This window comes from Balaenoptera acutorostrata, chromosome 20 (genome assembly GCF_949987535.1).
Source record: "Balaenoptera acutorostrata chromosome 20, mBalAcu1.1, whole genome shotgun sequence".
Classification (NCBI taxonomy): Eukaryota; Metazoa; Chordata; class Mammalia; order Artiodactyla; family Balaenopteridae; genus Balaenoptera; species Balaenoptera acutorostrata.
Window position 1 is genome coordinate 58666243 of NC_080083.1, and position 21750 is coordinate 58687992.

The 21750-nt window shown below is 47.8% G+C and overlaps 1 protein-coding gene and 1 non-coding gene across 8 annotated transcripts in view; both read left to right on the forward strand.

The window, feature by feature from the left end:
* The window catches only part of SLC39A11 (solute carrier family 39 member 11), a 426195-nt gene that overhangs the window by 156856 nt on the left and 247589 nt on the right, over window positions 1-21750 (forward strand). The window lies entirely within an intron of this gene.
* On the forward strand, window positions 5434-5506 carry TRNAG-UCC (transfer RNA glycine (anticodon UCC)). The gene has a single exon. It is a non-coding gene; the product is annotated as a tRNA-Gly (tRNA).

The following is a 21750-nucleotide window of genomic DNA, read 5'->3' on the forward strand; positions in this document are numbered from 1 at the left end:
CCGGGAACGAGGGTCTGGAGATCCCTGCTCTTTGATTCCCAGATCCATCTGGGAGTTCGGGCCCAGCAGTGGGCGCAGGTCACAGGGCTCCTTTTTCTCAGTGACCCGCCACTTCTCAGCCTTCCCCATGTCATGTCTTCTTTCCCACTATCGGGAATCTTTATTGAGACGGGGTGGAGAGTACCCTTGCTCTTGTTTGAGAAAAATAAAACTGTATATGCCCCTGGCTCACCAGTCAGAAGGTACAGAAAGCATGCTCAGTGAAAAGTGAGTCTCTCTCTCACTCCTGTCTACCTGTTGCCTGTTTCATATCCCCAGAGGCCAAAGCGCCCTATGTCTCTCTCAGCACCCAAGTATAAATGTGTCGAAACTGCTTCGCGCCCTGATTTCATCAACTCTTAGAGGAAGGTTCTATATCAGCACATCTCAATGAGCCATCTAGGTTTTTTGGTTTTTGGTGTTGTTTTTTAACAATTGCATAGTATTCCATCAAATGGAGGCCCTATAACTTTTAAAACCAGTCCCCTGTTGAGGGACATTTAGGTTGATTCACATGCTTTACTCTTATAAACAGTGGTGCAGTGACTATCCTGGTCCATTAAATAGACATTTTTTATTGATGTTGAACTTGACTTAATGGAGTTGCTTGATTAACAGACGCTCTGTGTTTGTTACCTGTAACACTTTGAATACCAACTGGTGAGATCCTGCCCTGTCTTCAGCTCCCGCAGAGTCAGTTGTTTAATGCGACTGTTTATGCCAGTTGTATTTGTTGCAATCATTTGATATAACCAAATATTACACAAATTGATGAAATATGAGGGTGAAAAAGGAAAAGGGAGTTTTGATGAAAGTTCAGTCAACCACTTTGAATAGATTTGCTAGTGTTGAATCACCAAATTTCTGTCAAATAAGGCATAGCAGAGACAGCTGTCAAAGACTGGGCAACGAATCAGAAAAATTGAGAACGCTTCTGTTTTCAGATTTCTTCCCACATCTTTAAGTCTTTACACCACTTTAAAGAAGCCAAATCGGAAGATTGTAAATGAAATATTATGGGTATGATTTTTGCAATGTAGATGAAGCCAGACTTGATCAGTTGACCTAGATGCACTGAAATGGCTTCTGTGTTAATATCATAGGACGGGCAAGTTAACGCACATTTATTTGCTTGAAATTAAAATTATTTGGGGAAGGGAGATTCAACCCTTTGTCTACTATTAAAATTAACTAATGACCAGTTTGTGTCACATCAGAAGGGAGAATATCTACTGTGTACAGTTGGGTCCATGTGAACATGTCTTTAGTAGAAATTCCTAAGAGTAGGATTATACAATGGTTTGTGAATTTTCCATTTTTATAGAAATTCCCCAGTTGCCCTCTGTAGAGCTTGTATCAATTCACACTTTAACCAGCGATGTCTGAGAAGGACACCCTCAACACTGTGGGGTTTTAGCAAACTTTCGGATTTTTTTTTTTTTTTTTTATCAATAGGGATAGACAGAATGGTATTTTGTGGAGTCTTTTGGGGCATTCTCTTCTTACAGGTCAGCTTGGGCATCTTTCCATATGTTTCAAAGCCATTTATATTTCCCTTTCTGTGAATCGTCTGTATCTTTCTATTACTTTTCTATTGTGTTGTTGGTCTTATTATTATTTTGGAGTTGCTTTTATACTGAGGAAATTATCTGTCATATTATCACAATTATTTTCTCAGCTTGTCACAACTTTATGGTGCTTCTATGTAGATTTTCATTTAATTTGTACTTATTTGAACTTAATAATTTTTCTTGAGTCTTACTTAGTAAAGTCTTCCTCATTCCAAGATGATTCAAAATACTATCTGTTTTTTCTATGCCTTTGTTTCCATTTTTTCCATTTAAACATTTGATCCATCTGGAATCCATTTTGGTATAATAAGTGAGGTAGAGATTAGGATCCATGTATTTCCAGATGGCTCCTGGAAGTCCTAATACCTAATTTGTTGAATAATACATCTTTTCTCCATTGGTATGAAATGCCAACTATATTATTCACTAAATTAGAGGAAGTATTTATTTTTTATTTCTGGATTTTTTAGTCCTAAGGTGAATAACGTGTCAGCCATTAGCCATATGTAGCTATTCGGCAAATGAAATTTGGCTAGCCCAAACTGAGATGTGCTGTAAATGTAAAATTTTACACACACCATTTACACACCAGATTTGGAAGATTTACTAAATATATACACACACACACACACACATACATATATATGCATATATATAAAATATCTCATTAGTAATTTTTTATTGCCAACATGTTAAGGTGGTAATATTTTGGATGTATTGGGTAACATAAAATATATTACTGAGATTGATTTCACCCATTTCTTTTTACCATGTTTATTGTAGCTATTAAAACATTTAACATTGTATTTGTGGCTCACACTATATATATATATTTTTTTCACACACACACACTGTATTTTATTTTTACAAGAGATAAATAGACTGACACCAAGCATTGTAAATGGATGACCACAACAAAAGCAACAATGATTGCAATTACCAAACACGAAACACACTCATACTATGTCATAATATTGACATTCAGTGCAGTAATCCTCCACTGTAACAGCTCCTTTACTTTGCAGTGAAAATTGATTTGTATATTCTTTGCCTCTGAGTCCTTGTGGGATTTTTTTTTAAATTCAAACAGAAAGTCACAAAAATTATAATCATCCCCATCAGTTCACTCAGTCCCATGTAATTAATTTTTTTTTTCATCTTGATCTTTTGTTAGCCCTTTTATGAGTTCATCAGTTTTTCATTAGAGTTCTGAAAATGCTTATTCATTCAGTTCAGCAGTACAGTCAGTTACCAGAAACCTATACTTGTCAGAGTCTTTTCCATGAATTCCTTGAAGATGAAACCCTTTTATAGGAACATATTTGCAAAAGCATCACAGTACACCCAGAACTGTCTGTAAATGACAAAAGACTTAAAAATGACCACGGTTAAAGATTTGATGAAAGTTCATAATAATGCAATTGACAAGGAAATTTAATTATTTCTGAGATAGACATTTTAAAGTAATAACTAGAATTATGATTTATAACATTATACCAGAACATATAAGATCTTTAGAAATTTCATGTAATGTCTGAAACATTTATATTAACATATTTCCACACAAATAACCCAATGAAAGTTTAGTATTAGTTGTTTTGTTTGTTTGTTTGTTTTATACTGCAGGTTCTTATTAGTCATCAATTTTATACACATCAGTGTATACATGTCAATCCCAATCGCCCAATTCAGCACACCACCATCCCCACCCCACCACAGTTTTCCCCCCTTGGTGTCCATATGTCTGTTCTCTACATCTGTGTCTCAACTTCTGCCCTGCAAACCGGCTCATCTGTACCATTTTTCTAGGTTCCACATACATGCGTTAATATACGATATTTGTTTTTCTCTTTCTGACTTACTTCACTCTGTATGACAGTCTCTAGATCCATCCACGTCTCAACAAATGACTCAATTTCGTTCCTTTTTATGGCTGAGTAATATTCCATTGTATATATGTACCACAACTTCTTTAACCATTCGTCTGTCGATGGGCAGTTAGGTTGCTCCCATGACCTGGCTATTGTAAATAGTGCTGCAATGAACATTGGGGTGCATGTGTCTTTTTGAATTATGGTTTTCTCTGGGTATACACCCAGTAGTGGGATTGCTGGATCATATGGTAAATCTATTTTTATTTTTTTAAGGAACCTCCATACTGTTCTCCATAGTGGCTGTATCAATTTACATTCCCACCAACAGTGCAAGAGGGTTCCCTTTTCTCCACACCCTCTCCAGCATTTGTTGTTTGTAGATTTTCTGATGATGCCCATTCTAACTGGTGTGAGGTGATACCTCATTGTAGTTTTGATTTGCATTTCTCTAATAATTAGTGATGTTGAGCATCTCACACTATATTTTTATTGTACAGTGCTGCTTTAACCTTTTGTGGTCTATCGAGTCGTGTTTATACTGTTTCAGTGGTTAGAATTTTGTTTTATTGTCTGTTAGTCCCCCCCACCCCCCATATTACTTTTCCTTTTCAAAAGTTTCTTGGTTATTCTTTTTTCTTTGTTTTTTAAATAAATAAATATATTTATTTTTTGGCTGCGTTGGGTCTTTGTTGCTGCGCGCGGGCTTTCTCTAGTTGCAATGAACAGGGGCTACTCTTCGTTGCTGTGGTGTGTGGGCTTCTCGTTGCAGTAGCTTCTCTTGTTGCAGAGCATGGGCTCTAGGCGCATGGGCTTCAGTAGTTGTGGCACGTGGGCTCAGTAGTTGTGGCTCGCAGGCTCCAGAGCATAGGCTCAGTAGTTGTGGCACACGGGCTTAGTTGCTCCGTGGCATGTGAGATCTTCCCCGACCAGGGATCGAACCCGTGTCCCCTGCATTGACAGGCGGATTCTTAACCACTGCACCACCAGGGAAGTCCCTCTTGGTTATTCTTATAGACTGATTCTCCATGCAAACTTTAGAATCAACTTTCTAGATTCAGTAGCATCTTGTAGGTATTTTTATGGGGTTTGTTTCAAATTTATAGATTCATTTAGGCAGAAGTGACAGATTTAGGATGATGAGACTTCCTATCTAAGGACAAGGTACGCAACTCCACTTATTCAAGTCATTGATTATGTCTCTTGGTAGCATTTTCAGTTTTCTTCATCAGGATTTTTCATATTTCTCTTTGAGTGTATTCCTGGGTATTGCATTTCCTTTAGTTTCTGTTGTAAATGGGATCTTTTCTTTCATAATATATTCTATCTGGCTATTGTTTTTGCATAGGAAAATTATTGATTTTTCCAGACTATTTGTACTGAACTACCAAAGTGAGTACTCTTATTGACAGTTGTTGTTCTTTAGATGATTCTCTGACATGTATATACAATAACATCTTTATCAATAATTTTGGTTTCCTTTTCTCCCCAATCTGAGTGATGGGGCTGTCTGACTGGGAACAGCAGAAAGCCTGCGGATGCAATGAAATTCTGGAAAATAGCCCAAATAATTCAAAATATTTAACACTGAAATTGGGGCAGATGTGGGGAAGTTCATTAACACAAGACTTGTTCTTTTTTACAAAAAAAAAAAAAAAGAGCAAGATTGGCTTCATATTTGAGCAGCTCTTATGGGAACACTAATGTTTTTGTTGTCATGCTCTCTGGGGGTTTTGTAGCTGTTTTGCCATAAAGCCATCTATCTTATGGGTTTATCTTTCATCATCAGTTGGGCCCTTTCAGCTCTAGCTGATGTTTCCTGCTTTGTTTAAGCAATAACTGAACCCAGCACTGTTCCAGGCATGGTGGAGAAACAGAGGAGAAAGGGAGGTCCATGTCCTCAAGAACTGTACAGACTCCTGAAGGAGACAAAAACCATGCCCTTTGGGACTTCCCTGGTGGTCCAGTGGTTAGGACTTGGCACTTCCACTGCCGGGGGCCCAGGTTCAATCCCTGGTCAGGGAACTAAGATCCCGTAAGCCACTTGGTGTGGCCAAGAAACAAATAAAACGAAACAAACAAACAAAACCCGTGCACTTAAAGGGCAAGAGGGCAGTTCAGGATCTCAAACAAACCGGAGGGAGATGGGGTCGTGTGTATCACACAGAAGTGTGCTTGTGTTTGGGCATCTTTTTTAAAAATATTTATTTATTTATTTAGGCTGCGCTGGGTCTTAGTTGCGGCACGTGGGATCTTTTAGTTGCAGCATGTGGACTCTTAGTTACGGCATGCATGTGGGATCTAGTTCCCTGACCAGGGATCAAACCCAGGCCCCCTGCATTGGGAGTGCGGAGTCTTACCCACTGCACCACCAGGGAAGTCCCTACAAATTCAAGTTTGATGATTTCAGAAGACTAGCTGTTTGGCAGATATTTGATTATTGATTGGAAGCTAAAGAGGAGAAGAGAAGGTTTGGAGCATCTGCTGTGAAGAGTTAAGTCATAAAGTTGGAGGCTGGATGTGGACTTGTCAAAATGTGTCCAGCCTGTGTTGTTAAGTAAGCTTCTGTGACTCAGATCTCTCTGGATCTGTCATTTTGTCCGAGATCAACCTACAGAATAGGCAGGGGCAGAGAGGCAGGGTGCTCAGAGGAGCAGAGCAGAGAAAGTGCACGTTTACTGGTGCCCTTCACAGCCAGGCATCCTGAGCTACACAATGCACAGGTGAGTTTATTTAAACTGTAGAACCATAGGCAATATTTGCTCCTATTTTACGGTTGGTGAAACCCAAACTTGGAGTAGTTAAATAATGTACCCAAGGTTAAATGGCTAAAAAAAACAAAACAAAACGGAGAAGCTGTGCATTGGACCCCATTCTGTCTGATTTCCAAAGCTCTAATCCTGTGTTTTCAGGACAGTGGGGATAATTTCGTGTTCACCTCGTAGGGCTGGCTTTGCAGAAGGTTGGATGAATGAGAGTCTAGCGTACCAGCAAAAGGAGCACTGCAGCTGCTGTTAAAGTGTCCTGGGTGGGGAGGGAATCCATGGAGTGACCGTATGAGCCACAGGGACAGGACCTAAAGGTGAAGGGACCTGGTGGCCTCCGGGTAGACAGTCCACCCAGTATGGAAATCTTGGCTTCAGCTTGTCTAACAGGTGGTCATGGTGCACTCTGTTTTTGGACAATTCTATGAACCAGAAACCTATTATTTCGCAAAATGGTGTATTCTATTTTTGAACAATATTGAGTAAGGCAGTCCTTTTATTTTTCTGTTAAAATGAGACGAAGGAGTGGGACAAAGCAGAGGTGAGAAATGGATTCTAGAATCCTACTTGGCTTCAATGAATGGCTTTTTCTTATAAGGCAGGTGACCTAAAAACTTTGTGCTGTTCCCTAGACATCAGGCTTGCAGTCAGAGAGCTCTTCAGAGTAAGTTAACAGCCCCAGGTTCCCAAATAGGGAAGCAGTCACTTGAGGGACAGAGGGCATTTTGCCAGCTGGGAAACATAGCTTAGGAAGTATCCATTGGAGACTTAAATGGCTTTTAGCAAACTCAGCAGAGCCTTTGCAGAGAAGAAACCAAGCGTGCAGAAGTGTCTCAGATGCTAACCAGACTAAAGCCTCCTTGAGGTGGAGTGAATATGTTTAAAGCAAGTAAATCAGCCATTTGATATGATTTTCTTTGGCTTATCCTGGGCTTGAGTATCAAAGGGACAATGGCATAACCACTTTTGGAGTCCCTGACTTTTTTGTTTGTTTTTTTTTTGTTGAATTCTTGGTCTCCTTGGGCAAAGACTCACCAGATGGCAACTGGAATGGGAAAGTAAACCAAAAAGGGGTTGTTAGATGCCCAGTGTAGGCAGAAAGTGGTTTGCTTAGTGAAGGTTCCTCTAGTGATGGCGGGCTCCTGAGACGTGGCTCTCAGAGCTTCAGGGAGGTGACACTCCAGAAGCCTGAGTCTAGGGCATTATTGTACTTGCAAGTCAAGGAGAGAGAGCCATGCTCCGTACCTCAAAGGCCAACCAGGAAACCAGCTCAGCGAGAGTCTAAAAAGTCTTTTGGGATGGCTGTTGCTGGGAACTCTAGGGATTGCTGGGGTGGACCCTGCTTGGAGGACTTCTGACCAAGCTGGTGACCTTCTCTTCTTTCTGGTCTGTGCACCTCCCTCGCCATCCCTTTTCCTGTTACCTCAAAGTTACTGTTGGAGCCAAAGTTTCCTGTTACCTCAAAGTTACTGTTGGAGCCAAAGTTTCCTGTTACCTCAAAGTTACTGTTGGAGTTACTGTTGGAGCCATAAATACCATAGTCCTGGTATTTATGGCATCTTGGGTGGTGGGAAGTGGCATAGGTGGTCATCGTAAGAGCAGAACTCTGGAGTCAGATCGCCTGGCTTTTATTTCCCGGCTCCTCCAAGATTTACCATGTGTGTATCCTTAAGGAAGTTCATTCAGCTCTCCAAGTCTTAGTTTCCTCATTGGTAAAATGAGGACAAAAAAAATCACTTTTGCCCCATAGGATCGTTTGAGAGAGTTAAATGAAAATATCCATGTAAAGCAATAATCTCAGTCCCTGACATTTCAGCTAATATTAACTATTATTATCTTAAGTGAGACTCTTTTAGCAAAAATAACTGCCTTCTTTTTTTTTTTTAATTTTATTTATTTATTTATTTGTTTGTTTTTGGCTGTGTTGGGTCTTCGTTTCTGTGCGAGGGCTTTCTCTAGTTGTGGCAAGTGGGGGCCACTCTTCATCGCGGTGCGTGGGCCTCTCTCACTATCGTGGCCTCTCTCGTTGCAGAGCACAGGCTCCAGATGCGCAGGCTCAGTAATTGTGGCTCACGGGCCTAGTTGCTCCGCGGCGCGTGGGATCCTCCCAGACTAGGGCTGGAACCCGTGTCCCCTGCATTGGCAGGCAGATTCTCAGCCTCTGTGCCACCAGGGAAGCCCATAACTTCCTTCTTGTTGAAGGAAAACTCAGAGCCTGAGGGTGTTAGATTGGAGGATGGATGACTCCACGGCAGGCACCTAACGAGATCCTTCTCTTTCCCCGATCTTCACTTTGACTGATATCACTCCCCCTCTAACATGAACGTATGGACCCAAATGCCTGATCCTTCTTTGCTGAGACAGGCTGACGTTTTTAGAGGCTTTGTTAACGACAGAGGGAGGATGACAAGGAAGTAAGCAAGAAGCCTGCAAAGCGCAGCTTCACTCCCAGGATCGTGGGACCGTCACTCTTTCACACGACAAGTGCGACGGCTACAGTCCATCCCCAGAGGGTCGGCGCAGCCTCACAGGCATTTTGCCTCTACCCTTTTCTTCCTCACTTTCCGCTTCTCTCTGTGGGGCGCCATCAAGGTCAAGGATGCCGAAGAGCGAGGCACCCCCAGAGCACTTTCTCTGCCTGAAGATTCTCCTTCCGGTGCCAGACCTCAGCGAATCTGGACTTTGTTTCATGGCAGAGTATGGCCTTCCCTTACATCTTCATCCTTCCTCCTCCTTAACTACCACAAGATGCTTGTGACCCTACAGTGGGAAACAGCCCACTGGCTCATTGACACCTCTTTCCTGATTTCCCCAGGTCTCCCCGGCAGCATGTGCTGACTCTCTGCTCCAGGGTGTGGCACCTGTTCCCTCCAGGTGCCCTGGCTGGCGTTGGCTCTACTGCAGGGTTCCGGCTGCGCTTTGGCTGGGAGTCCACTTAGGCGAGAGGAGCCGTGATTCAGCTGGACAGAAAAGGGGCTTCAGCTCCTGGTGTGTCTTCTGGCCCTGCATCTACTTAGGGGTGGAAACATTTTGACAAGTGGACTGTTCCCATTCCCAGTTCCTCTGTGGCCGCAAGGAAGGCAGTTGAGTTGAGTAACTGTTCTTATGAGGGGGGTCCCCAGGCTCTCAGAGCTCTCCTGCTGGTGCGATTTGTTGTTTACTCAGCTATGTTGCCTGGTGGGTTCTTCAGGTCAGCTCTGTGGATGTTGGCTCGTGTTTCAGTGACTTGAGTGTTTCCCTTTGGTGAACCCCACTGCAGTGATCACTCCAAGGAAAGCCTGGGGCCTCCTTGCAGGCCCACCATGTTTTAGCTTTGTCCATTTCCTTCCGAGATTTTGCAATAAAACTAAGGAAGCAGCCCAGTGGTGTGCATTGTGGGTCCCACTCCATCCTCGCCAGGAAGCACTAATTCCACCTCTCAAAGCTGGGTGTAAGCATCACACCATTCAAGGCTGAGTGTCATTATTCCTTTGCTTTAGGAACTTATTGGACGGCAGTAATGGGATAGCGAAAGAACAAGGACTACTGAAGTATTTTAGCCAGAAGTTCAGTAGGGCTCATCTTTGGTGCTCTGACCCTCATTTCTCACGTGCATTTAGGCATTTGTGAGTACAAGATGCTTCATCACAGTTGGTGCCTTCATCTCAAATTGTGATGTGTATTTCCACGTCCTATCTATGGAACTGTATTAGGAAGTAGGCTGGGAGATGTTAAAGCTGGTGGGTGAGAATTGTGAAAGGACTGTGTCTGGGATACTCCAGTCTCATCTGAGACCTTCCCACTCAAGGTGTGGTCCATGACCTACACATCAGCATTACCTGGAGCTTGTTAGAAGCACAGAACCCGGAGCTCTCACCCTGTGCCACTGAAGCAGAATCGGGGTTTAACAAGATCTCTGTGTGCACCAGTTAAAGACCAAGACGTGCGACTCTAAAAGCTTTAGAGAATTTAATTGAGATCTTCCAGGAGCAGTTATCCTGCTCTCACTCCTTATGCTTTGGGTGAGCCGTCAGTCACTCTGGAACTTCAGAGGAATAGGCTGGGGGTGGCCCAGGAAGGAAGCTAGAAGTAGTAGGAAGGTGGGGAGGGTAGGTGTGTACGGGCTTTACACAAAACTCCCCAAAAGGGTTGAGCTATCTGAACCACAGTGTCTAAAGGAATGTGAGAAATTTAGGCCAGTTCAGTCCACCGTTAATACCCCCAAAAGGTCCGGAGCCCATGAGTTGTGGGGCCGTGGCATTGGGAGTTTACACGCACTGGAGATGCTTGGACTCAGGCAGGAGCTGGGTCTGATTCTGCTGGGTTTTCCCAGGAGAGGCGGGATGCCTGGCCAGCATCCTGGCACAGCTTCTGGTGGAGGGAGTTACAGACGCGGAGATGGATGTCATGATCCTAACAGACCAGGTTGGCTGGGGATAGAGAAGGGCTGCTGTCCCACCTGGACAACGGGTGTGGCGGTCAGTGGATCCAGGCACGGGGGGAGAGGGCAGGTCACAGGAAGCTGGCGAGTGGCTCTGCCTCGGCACGCCTCCCGCACCTTGGGTGGCCGCAGCACTGGTTTGAGAATCTGCCAGCCGCTTGGCCTGAGGGCTTTGTTTCCTGGCACGCCACCTGCTCTAGGCACGATTTGTTTAGGTCTGACGTTGTAGGTGGGATTGGGGGGGAGCCCCGTTGAATGGCCTCTTTGCAGTCAACTGAGTAGGGAGGAGACAGATGGTTCCAGAATGATTTCCAGCATCGGATGTTTCCACGCCTTCCCAGTCTCCTTTCCGAGAATGTTCTGTCTTCTTGCTGCTTCTCAAGTGCCAGCTGAGGACAGATGGGGTTTTCCCTGACCCGACGTGCTCTCAGATGGGGCCCGCCCTCCTCTCTCTCAACGCTCCCTTAGCGGATTATCGGTGCCACGGATTCGTCTTTGTCTGTTAAGTTTCTGGCTTGACGGACACCTCTTGGAAGGGCTGGGGGCATCGCCTTATCCAGAGTCGGCCTGCAGTGAGCGTTTGATGAGAATAAAGACCTGTCATTTCGTTTCATTCTCACAGAGAAGTGCTATTGGCTCTTTTCTCGAAAGGTCTCTGGAATCCATTGCATCTCCACCGCTGACGTCCTAATCCATCATGGGCTCTTTCCTGGAATTCCCTCTGCAGGAGCCTCCCCGCAGGTCCCCCTGCCTCCCCACCGCCCCCCGTACTGGCACATACATCACAGCACGCTGCCTCCCTGCTCAGAACCCTTTGACAACTTTCCTTTGCACTTAGAACTAAGGAAAAGGTCAAGCCGTGGCCTCTGGCTTCTGCCTGGGTCACTGTGAGCTCGCCAAGCCCCATCCCTCCTCCGGGGCTTTGTGCCCCCTGCTCCCTGCCTGCTAGGCTTTGAGCAGCTCTGTGCGCGGCTGCCTCGGCGCAAGTCTCTGCTCCTCCCCGACCTCCCGGCGACGTGCGTGGCTCTCCCAGTTCATGTCCTTCCTACAGCTTGTCACCATCCTTCACTCCCCGGTTTGTTTCTGTGTGTTTGTGTTTTGCTTCTTTTTCTTTTGAATTTAAAAACTTTTTAAAAGTTTAATTGAAGTATAGTTGATGTACAGTGTGGTGTTGATTTCTGCTCTGCAGCAGTGTGTTTTGCTTCTTGACCAAGTGTCTCCCCAACCAGAATGTAGGCTCGTTGAGGGCAGGAGCTGTCAGGCTTGGTCCCAGCTGGGTCGCCAGCACCCAGCACAGGGGGTGACATCAGTAAATGCTCAGGAAATATCTGCGGATGGAAGGAAGGAAGGAAACCCGCAGGGGCAGGTAAGGTGAGTGCTATCCTAGGGTTTACAGATGAGGGCCTGGCCCGGAAGCTGGGGGCAGCCGGGTTCTCTGACTCCCTAGTTCTGCCTGCAGGCTGGAGGCTGGTGGCCCCCATGGCTCCCAACAGCCAGCTAGAAAGCCGACGATGATGGAGAGCTTTGGGGACTGACACTGTGTCACCTTTTCCCTGGTGGTCCGCTGACTCACAGCTGGTTCTCATTCCCACAGCTATGTGGGTGAGAGGCCCCTGGGAACGGATGCTGATAGAGTCGATTTCCTGGGTACCTTCCATCTCCAAGGCAGCTGGCTCGCTGCTGGTGCTTTCCCAGCCGTCTCAGCCACTTTATTGCTTTGTTGAATGAAGGCATTTATTTACTTTGGGAGCTGTTGCCCTTTGGATCTCACCACTAATGCGGCTCTCATCTCACCTCCCCGCACTCATTGTTGCTGTGTGAGGGTTTCTGTTGAGCTCTTCCGTTTGTGTCTGTTATATAAGGGGCTGGCACGCTGCGGGGAGTCTCCACCTACCCTGCTGAGCCCCTCTCTGGGCACGGTAGGGAGCTGCTCTTGGCTTCTTCCCATTCTCTGATGCTTCTGCAGGTGGTAAATCTAAATCTTGTGGCAGGCGTACCTCACCAGGGCCAGGGGCCGTTGTCCCACTGCCTCAGTGATGTACAGTATGGTCATTGTCCTGCACGGACCAGGCCCCTGGGCCACACCGCTTGCTCTGCCCTGCTGTGTTGGCTTTCTCTTGCTCTGTAACAAACTACCACGCACTGAGTGGCTTTCAACAGCACCCAGAGTTCTGTAGGTCAGAAGCCTGGGCTGCCGTGGCTGGGTTGTCTGCTGGGATCTCACAGGCTAAACTCAGGATGTTGGCCGGCAGCATCGTCACCTGGAGCTTGGAGGCCCTTCCAAGCTCGTTCCTGCTGGCAGAACTCAGCTGGGTTGTAGGAGTGAGGTCTCTGTTCCCTTGCTGGCTGTTAGCCCGGGGCCTCTCTCAGCCCCTCAAGGCCACCCACATTCCTTCTCACGTGGCCATTCCCACCTTCAAGCCAGCAACGGCGCAGCAATGTAGTATCTGCGAAGCGCAATAAAGTGAGGTCTGCTTGTCTCCACTCACTCCTTCTTCCTTTCTCATGGAACCTCAAACTTGTTGGATCTAGTGATGTGCTAGCTACGCATCCTTAGTCTGGCAGCCTCCCTTGCAGCTAGACCCACGTGATCGGGTTGGCAGAGAAGTCTTAAGGGACGGCTTTCCTTCTCATCTTCTCCCGACCCCTTCTCCTTCATGGACCAGTGTGAAGCACCCGGGGATGCCGCACCCATCACTGAGGGCGACGGGGCGGGAAGCCAGAAGGAGCATGGTTCCTCCTGGCAACGTTGGACCCACTGTACCCTGGCCTTCTTGCTGAGTGAGACAGATAAACCCTTTATGTGTTTGAGGCACTGCAGTAGGGTTTTATGTTTCTTCCAACCTAATCTTAACTAGTTATTTGAACTGACTTCCGTTCAAGGAAAAGAGAGATTGCATAATTTTTCTATTTTACTGTGAGCTCAAATTCCCTAAATAAAAAGGACAAGCAGAAGAGGGCCTGGAGGTATCCTTGGTGGGCACGGGGGCTCGGCTGGAAGTCTCTGTGGTTGCTGGAGAGAAAGGAATCAGATTGAAGGAGCTGGTCATGGTGTCCAGCAACCCACAGCATCCCCTTCCTTCTTGCCCGACCTACCACAGAGTTTGGTATTTATTTTTTGAGTTCTGGACAAAGAAAAAAAATGTCCAATGAGAGGTCTGTCCAAAACCTCACCCTGGCAGAGGAGGCTGGGGTAGGAGGCCAGGCAACTGAATGTGATGACTAAAGTGATTTCCACAGGTGGAACAATATTCTGTTTCTGAAGTCAGCTCCAGAAGGCCCAGTGCGGCTGCCTTTGGTTGATACAGTCTGGGAAGGGAGCCCCACGGACCCCAGGAAATAATCTGTGTTTGGCAAATAGAGTAGAGCAAACTTTGAAACAATGACCTTTCCTTTTTAAGCTTCTCTGAGGGATGTAACGATGGAAAATAATGATTAAGTCTTGGTTGGCCCAGGGCCCCTGAATGGAAATGGGAGAGGGTATTGATTATCACAATGGCTCTTTAAAGAGCTGGCTGTGTTTGCCCTCATGCCTCATACGCAGGCAGCTTCTTTTCTTCTTCATACTTATTGGATTTTCGATGGCAACGCACACAAATACTGCTTTCTCTGGGTAAATATTAGGCTTATGATTCGATGGGGAGACCACAGAATGAATCTGTCAAGCGGAAGGGTCGGGGTCGGGGTGGAGGGGAGCAATCTGTATGGTAATGGCCAAAGCGGGGCGGGCTCCGGGCCCTTTCCTCCACCCCCTTCTGCCCGCTGGTTCTCACCATCCACGTTCCTGAAGTGACAGCCCATGGGGCCTGTCATCCGTGGCGTAGGGAGAAAGCAGTGGCTGATAATCATAAAATGTCTCTTTCTGTTCTGCTTGGGATACGCTTTTATCCACTCACTTAGGTCTGAGTGATTGACAGACTATAACGAGTCCATTTTTCCCCCTTCCTTGTGTTTCCACTACTAAGACAGTCCCAGTAATAGTATTGCGTGTAATAATAATGATGTTGATGATGATCACAGCTGATATTAATTGAGGGCTTATCGCATGCGAGGTGTCTTGCTCAACTCGTATAAATGTCTTTACTCTCATCCTAGAGGGACACTCAAGTCCCCGCAGGTTGCAGGCAGAACTTGGACCTCTGTGTCCCTGAGTTGGATTCCAGCTCCTTTATGCAAACCACAGATGCTTTGTAGATAAAATCCTGTCTCCCCAAATGGCTTCATTGGAGGTCTGCAGCCCCTTCACTGCCTCTGGCTTCTCTTCTTTAGTTAAACAAACTGTGAACCTATTCAGGTGTTTTGTGCCCAGTTACGCTGGGGCGAGGAAGCCCATTCAGGGAGCCGTGGGCTCCTAACAGCAGTCCTCCGGGGCAGGGTGGTCCTCCTTCTGGGCAAGGAAGAGCCTGACCCGCAGGTGCGGCCCTCACACTCTGCTCCAGCCCAGGATGGACTCGAGCTGTTTGGAACCGTGGCCCATCTGCTCTCTGCTCCAGTCGGAGCTCCTTGACGAGCTCTTGATCGCAAGGGCTGATGGCGGGCTCACTCTCGTGATTTTTATGTTTGCTCTCCATCTGGATGGAAGACAGGAGAAAGCACATTCTCAGTCAGGAGGGGTTTGGGAATAAAGGGCTGAGATTTTCATTGAAATCGGGGCATTGTGCCATTTCCTGTAGGAGGCACAGCTGAACAATCCACCTAGAACTTCTTTCTTTGCCACCTGAGAAATAAACTGATTTTCAGAGATAGAGAGAAAATGAGAGTGTGTGCGTGGGCACAAGGGATGGTGAATACACACCTTGATCATCTCTATAAGCAGATTCTAGAGGTAACTGGCTACCAGAAATCTCACCTTAACTCAAGCTCTCAACCAATTCCCAAATCTGTCCTGAGAGGTGGCCCTAGAAAGCAAGCCAACACACCGTGTTTTGTCGTCTCCCTCCTCCCACCTCCCTCTTGGGGTAAGCAAGGATTGATCAAAAAGCACGGAATGTGAGCAAACAAGAGGTCTGGGTGATTCCGAGGCAGGATAGTCAGTCAGCCTTTCAGTTTTACCATCCAGCAGCGCAGGGCAGGTCCAGCCGACAACGGCCAGCCCGTGTCCTGCACCCTGGAGAGGGGGGCGGGGATGCCGAGTCCCAAGCATCCCGAGGAGGTGCAGTGGCGCCGGGAACACGGAGTAGAGCCCAGTGGGCTGGGCTCTGAGGATGCCGGGCCCCCTGAGGTGAGCTTGCCTGAGTCCTTTCAGGAGAAGTGAGTTTCCATTGGTTCTCGCTTTGCTTTTGATGGGGCAGCTTCCCCTCCCCGGCTGGGGAGCTTAGAAGCCCTGCATGACCCCAGGACTCCTGGTCCTTTGACTCAGGCCCCCCTGGATTGCCGTTCTCTTAGCTAATCCCCCAGTCGCCTTTTTAATAGGCATAGAACAAGAGCCTTCTGGGGCAAATCCTGGTGTATTACAGCTGACTTAATTCTCATCAGCGAGTTTGCCCTCAGCAAGATGTCAAAGCTGGGTTTCTCATGTAGATATTAAGCTGATGGGGCTGTAATATATTTTGTCTTATTAGAGGCTTATCTTCCCTGCCTGTCTGGCAGTTCGACAGCACATATGCCCAAGATTTTCTTTGTTTCAGGCATAAAAGGGAAATCCTGTATTAGTGCAGTGTAGCTGGGACCTGAATGCGGTAGCTTCTGATGAATGGCTTGTCACCTGTAATAAGCTCCTGATTACCAGCCCAAATTAATAGTACTGCAAATGTAAAGGTGAGAAAGTTGGGTGGAAGGCGGGGCCTCTGTGGACGTCACGTGGCCCTCGGCTCCGCCCACCCACCTGCACCCACAGGCCAGGTGTGGATCTGGGCGGAGGCAGGTGGGCTGCAGTCAGCATGGCTGAGGGGACCCGACAGCCATTAGTCATTTGCCTCCGTGTGGCCTTAAGCCCGGCCAGTGGCCCTTGAGTCTCTCACCTCCTTCCCTCCACACGATTGTCCTGTCGGGGGGACAATTAGAAATGGGGGGGAAAAGAGACAAAGAACAGCAAGCAGCCGGGTTGCGATGATGGGTCCAAACTGTTTCCTGCACTGAGCCTCAGGCTCTCTGTATTTACCTGCGCAGGGGCACCCGTCTAAATCCAATAACACACGCCTTCCCTTCCTGCTCGCCCCTGTAGCTCATGGGGTTTCTTGGGCAACAGCTAATTTTCCAGAATGCATTTGCTTCTACTGCCAAATCCCAGTATTGCTTTCCGGTTTCCCCCAGAGAGCACATTAATCTTTTTTTCCCCGTCCCTGTGCCCGGGGCAAGCAGGAGGATGTTACAGGTTAGAGGAGGGATGAGGCCGCCAGGAGGAGGAGGAGGACGAGGAGGAGGAGGGTGGGGGAGAGGGGGTCTGAATGATCCCAGTTGCCCTCGGGGCGGGCAACAGCAACAAACAGCTGCAGGTGGAAAAGAAGCGGGCAGGCAGAGGCAAGTGCTCGCCTTAGATGTGTGGACCAGGGGCCAGGACACAGTTAACCCTCCCTTGTGTCTCTCATATCCTGGCAGCGACTGTCTCTCCAGCCGGCTCTCTCGTTAATCGGGGGCTGGTTTGCTAGCCTCCTGCATCCGCTCAGAAGGTGTGTAGTGTGAATGCCTCCTATATTTTTCCACCTGTGGCTATGTGGTGGAGAAAGGCAGTCAGTACCTTTTGTCTGTGATGGGTTTGTGGTTTGTTTGTTTGTTTGTTTGTTTTTTGCAAAAGGCTCTTTCCTCTGTGTCGGAGCTTTCCATGTGGATTCTTTTTCTAGTTTGGGAAGGGATGCTTGTGATTTTTCTCTCCTAAATTAGTCCACCTCTGTCAGTGGACACATCAGTCCTTTGACCTCCTTCCCAGGAGGGCACTCTGATGTGGAGGCCAATTTGAGGACTTCTGCCATGATATATTTGTATCTGGATCTTCCAAATAACAGGGACACACACACACACACACACACACACACACACACACACACTTGTATATGCATATTCCTCTTGGCAGGGTGCTTTCTCTATAGTAAAAAGGCATAGTGTCTAACTGTAGCAGGTCCGTGAATATCTAGATACAATATCACCTTCCAGACGTTCACATCTTTCATGTGTGGCTCTTTCCCCGGCTTCCCTGTGTGATGGGGAGGGAGTTATCTACAGATCATCCTCAGGGGAGAAACGCCCTTGCCTGAAAGAGTCTGGGCTGGCTTGTGTGGGCGTCACATGTTCCTCTGTTCAGGCCGCGCCTTGAAGCCGGGGGAATCCATCCTCGGAAGAGATGGGCATTCTTCCTCTCGAGAACCCACGGGGTGTGATGTTCCCACGAGGAGCCTCTCCCTGAGAAACGGCAGGCCTGCTGCGCGCTGCGGTGAGAGGTGCCAGCCTCCGGCCCCGTGAGACGCCCTTGAGGGTCTGGGGTGGCCGCGCTGTTGCCCTCTGCTGGGTTGTCCCCCTGACCCACCTGGGATGGAGTCCCGCCTTGCAGCCAGGGGCTTTTTCCTTGAGATGCACTGTCTCAGTGGCTTGCAAAGTTAGGGTGGGGAGGAGGAGTAGTTGGTGGGATTCTGTCTTCCATGGAGTGAGAGTTGATGTCTTTGTCTGGAACTAGAAATTTATAGATTCATGGAAGGCTGGGTGTAGAACAGGCCTTAGGGACTATCCAGTCTGAATCCCCTTGTTTCACGAACAAGAGCTGAAGTACGTTAATAACAGAGCTCCCTGTGTGACCCAGTGTCACAGCTCTTGCGGGGGATGACACCCCTGCCTCCTCCTACATCTTTCGTTGTCCATCCTGGTTTCCTTTTCACCCATTCAGCCTCTCCCTCTTCTTTATGCTTTTATCCATCTTGGCATCTTTCCGTCCTTTCTTTCCTCCAGCTCGTGTTGGTATGTCTCTGGCCCCTTCCATCTTAATGCCCAAGTGTCACCCTAATGCTTACCTCTGACACCGAGTGACACGCTCAATTTTCTCCTCTCTCTGTTTCTTTTTTAATAAGATGATGATCCTCTTGACATTGTTGATAATAAATAGTCTTATGCCCATTTCCTGGCATTTGAGGAGGGTTTTAATTGCTTCATTTATGTCCTTACGTCCCCCTGGAGGCCATCCGCTCCCAGCGGTGAGGTGGTTGATGGTCATTAGGTCTCCGACATAACCATGGGGCTCATCCAGGGACCAAACACGGCCTTATTAGCCCCGTGTTTATAACTTCAGGCTGATATGTTCCCATCAGACTAATTAGCGTACCAGCACTGCCCTGCAGTGGCCGGGGATCTATCCTGCTTTGTCACTCAGTATTTTTAATTCACTTAGTCCAAAGGTCACCACTGTAGGACCCTGGGCTTGCCTGAGTCCTCTTTCTGAGGCAGAGTCAGATGCCCTCTGGAGTCACTGGGGGGCTGTGCAAGGAAAACCCATGTGTACCTTGAAGGGGCACCACTGCCAGGCCCACCTTTGGACCTTTGGGGGCCGTAGGAACTTTCATCTTTGTGGACCCCTTCCTCCACCAAAAAAAAAGATGGAAAATTATATTTTACAGCTATGTTGGCATAAAGATGAATATAATCCAGGCTGGATTCGTTATTATGTTTCATTATTATTCATTTCTTCTTATTTTAAAAGAGATTAAAACATTCTGGGGGGCCCCTAAAAATGGGTGCTGGGCTCTACACTTCCTGTACTTAATGGATCAATTGGCCCTGTGGCCACCACCGGTCTCTTCCGCATTGATGGCTGAGCCGAAGCCTCTGCCTGGTAGAACTCCTGGAATATGCCACCGCCTTGCCATGGTTTATTGTTGAGCCAGAAGATACTAGATGTGTTGTATGAGGTTGGGGCTTTGTTGGAGACTTTGTGCTACAAAGAATTGGTAGACCACTAAATCTTGTCCATAATGTATGGCTTCCGACTTAGTCATCGAAGGGAAAATTTAGACTCTAGAAATCTTAGGGTGATAGGGATGTTAAAGAGAGAGTTTTGTACTACAGGGATTGTGGTAGGTGGAATCCCGAGATGGCCCCTATGAGTCGCACCCCCTGGTGTGCACGCCGTGGAATCCCCTCCCCTCGGTGGGATTTCACTCCCATTAGTTACTGCTCAGGTCGTCTGTCGGTTGACTTCTAGTTCATCAATAGGGAGAGTATCCTGGGTAGGCCTGACCTAATCAGGTGAACCGTTAAAAGAGTGTCTTGGCCCTTCTTGAGGTCAGAGAGATATGAAGTGAGACAGCGTCCCCTGCTGACCTTGAAGAAGCCAGTAGCCATGCTGTGAATTGCCCACCGTGGGGGCTGCCTGCAGGGACCTGAGGGTGGTCTCTGGTTGCTGGGAGAAGTCCCCAGCACCACCACCAAGAAAATGGGAACCTCTGTCCTTCATCTGCAAAAAACTGAATTTTGCCAAGAACCAGTGCACTTGGATGAGAGCCTCAGATGGGATCTCAGCCCCAGGTGGCTGTGATCTTTCCTTTTTTTAAAATAAATTTATTTATTTATTTTATTTTTGGCCGCGTTGGGTCTTCGTTGCTGCGCATGGGCTTTCTCTAATTGCGGCAGGCGGGGGCTGCTCTTCGTTGCGGTGCACGGGCTTCTCATTGCGGTGGCTTCTCTTGTTTTGGAGCACGGGCTCCAGGCACATGGGCTCAGTAGTTGTGGCACATGGACTTCAGTAGTTGTGGCTTGTGAGCTCTAGAGCACAGGCTCAGTAGTTGTGGTGCACGGGCTTATTTGCTCCGCGGCATGTGGGATCTTCCCGGAACACGGCTCAAACCCGTGTCCCCTGCACTGGCAGGTGGATTCTTAACCAGTGCACCGCCAGGGAAGTCCTGGCTGTGATCTTGAATTTATCCCGGTGAGAATCTGAGCAAAGGACCCATTTGAACCCCTTCCTGGATCCTTGAACCGTGGAAACTGAGCGATAAGAAACGAGTGTTGCTTTCAGCCCTGAATTTGTGGTAATTTGCTGTGCAGCAGCTGAGACCTCATATGGGCCTGCTGTGTGTCTCAGCTTGGCTGTTTGCTCCGGGACTGAGGCTTGGAAAAGAGAGAAAAGGGGAAGATGCTGGTCCCCAGGTACCCACAGCAGGAAGCAGAAAAAAATTCCTTAGAAGCAAGCTGCTTCCAACCCTTCTCAGCTGCCAAGCCCCCATCAAGCCCAGATCAGTTGAATAATTAATTCAGCTCCAAGCAGAGTGATGCTTTGGATAAAGCCCCATTAAAAAAAAAAATCAAGCATGTTCTTCAAAGCCACAGCTTCTGTTTTGAAGTGGTTTGCCTGCCATTTGCACACTAGCTCCTTAGCATAAAAATGCACAGGGATTTCCACCTCCTTCCAGAGCCTCTCCCTCCCCTCCCCTCCCCGCCGTCCTTGGAGACACTAACTGGCCCCTGATTCCACCTTTCCCAGCCGGCTTCCTTTGGGCTGTAGACCCTGGTCAACAGTTCCCTTTAGGAAGCTGTGTGTCTCAGCCTTGGAGGCAGCAGTTATCAGGAGGCAGAAAGACTATTTCCAGAAATGGTTTGAGGTTTCAGATCCTGCTGGTCAAGGCCCCATGGGGATGGGACGCTGCTGAGAAGACGGCTGGCCGTGTGAACAGGGGCCGAGGCTGGGGGATGGACGAAGGCATTGGCTGTGAGGGTGAGAGGCAGGGACGATGCTGTGAAGTCCTTCCCGCACCCCAGGGCCCTGCCGACACCCTGCCCCCCGCCTCCCCACCCCATCCTCCCAGGCCTCTCTCCGGTGGACTGCGGTTAAGGTCGTGCTTTGCCTGAAATGGTTCAGGAGACACACACTGAAGCCTTCCTGACATCTCAGTCCCGCTGCTGCACTTTCTCTCCTGGTCTGGAGTGGGTGCTTCTCGCTCCGATTCCCTGGACGCCAATCCCCTGCACAGATGTCTGGTGGGTCGGGGCCCCTAGCACGGCGCTGAGGGCACCTCTGTCCCTTCTGGTGACCAACCTCTCTCTGCCTTACTTCTCATTTTAGATCATCTTTAACAACCATAGTAACATTCCCCCATTTTTCCCTTGTAGCCTGGAGACCTGGTTTTCGGTCGGGTCCTTACCCCATAGAATCGTGCTAGCTTCTGTCC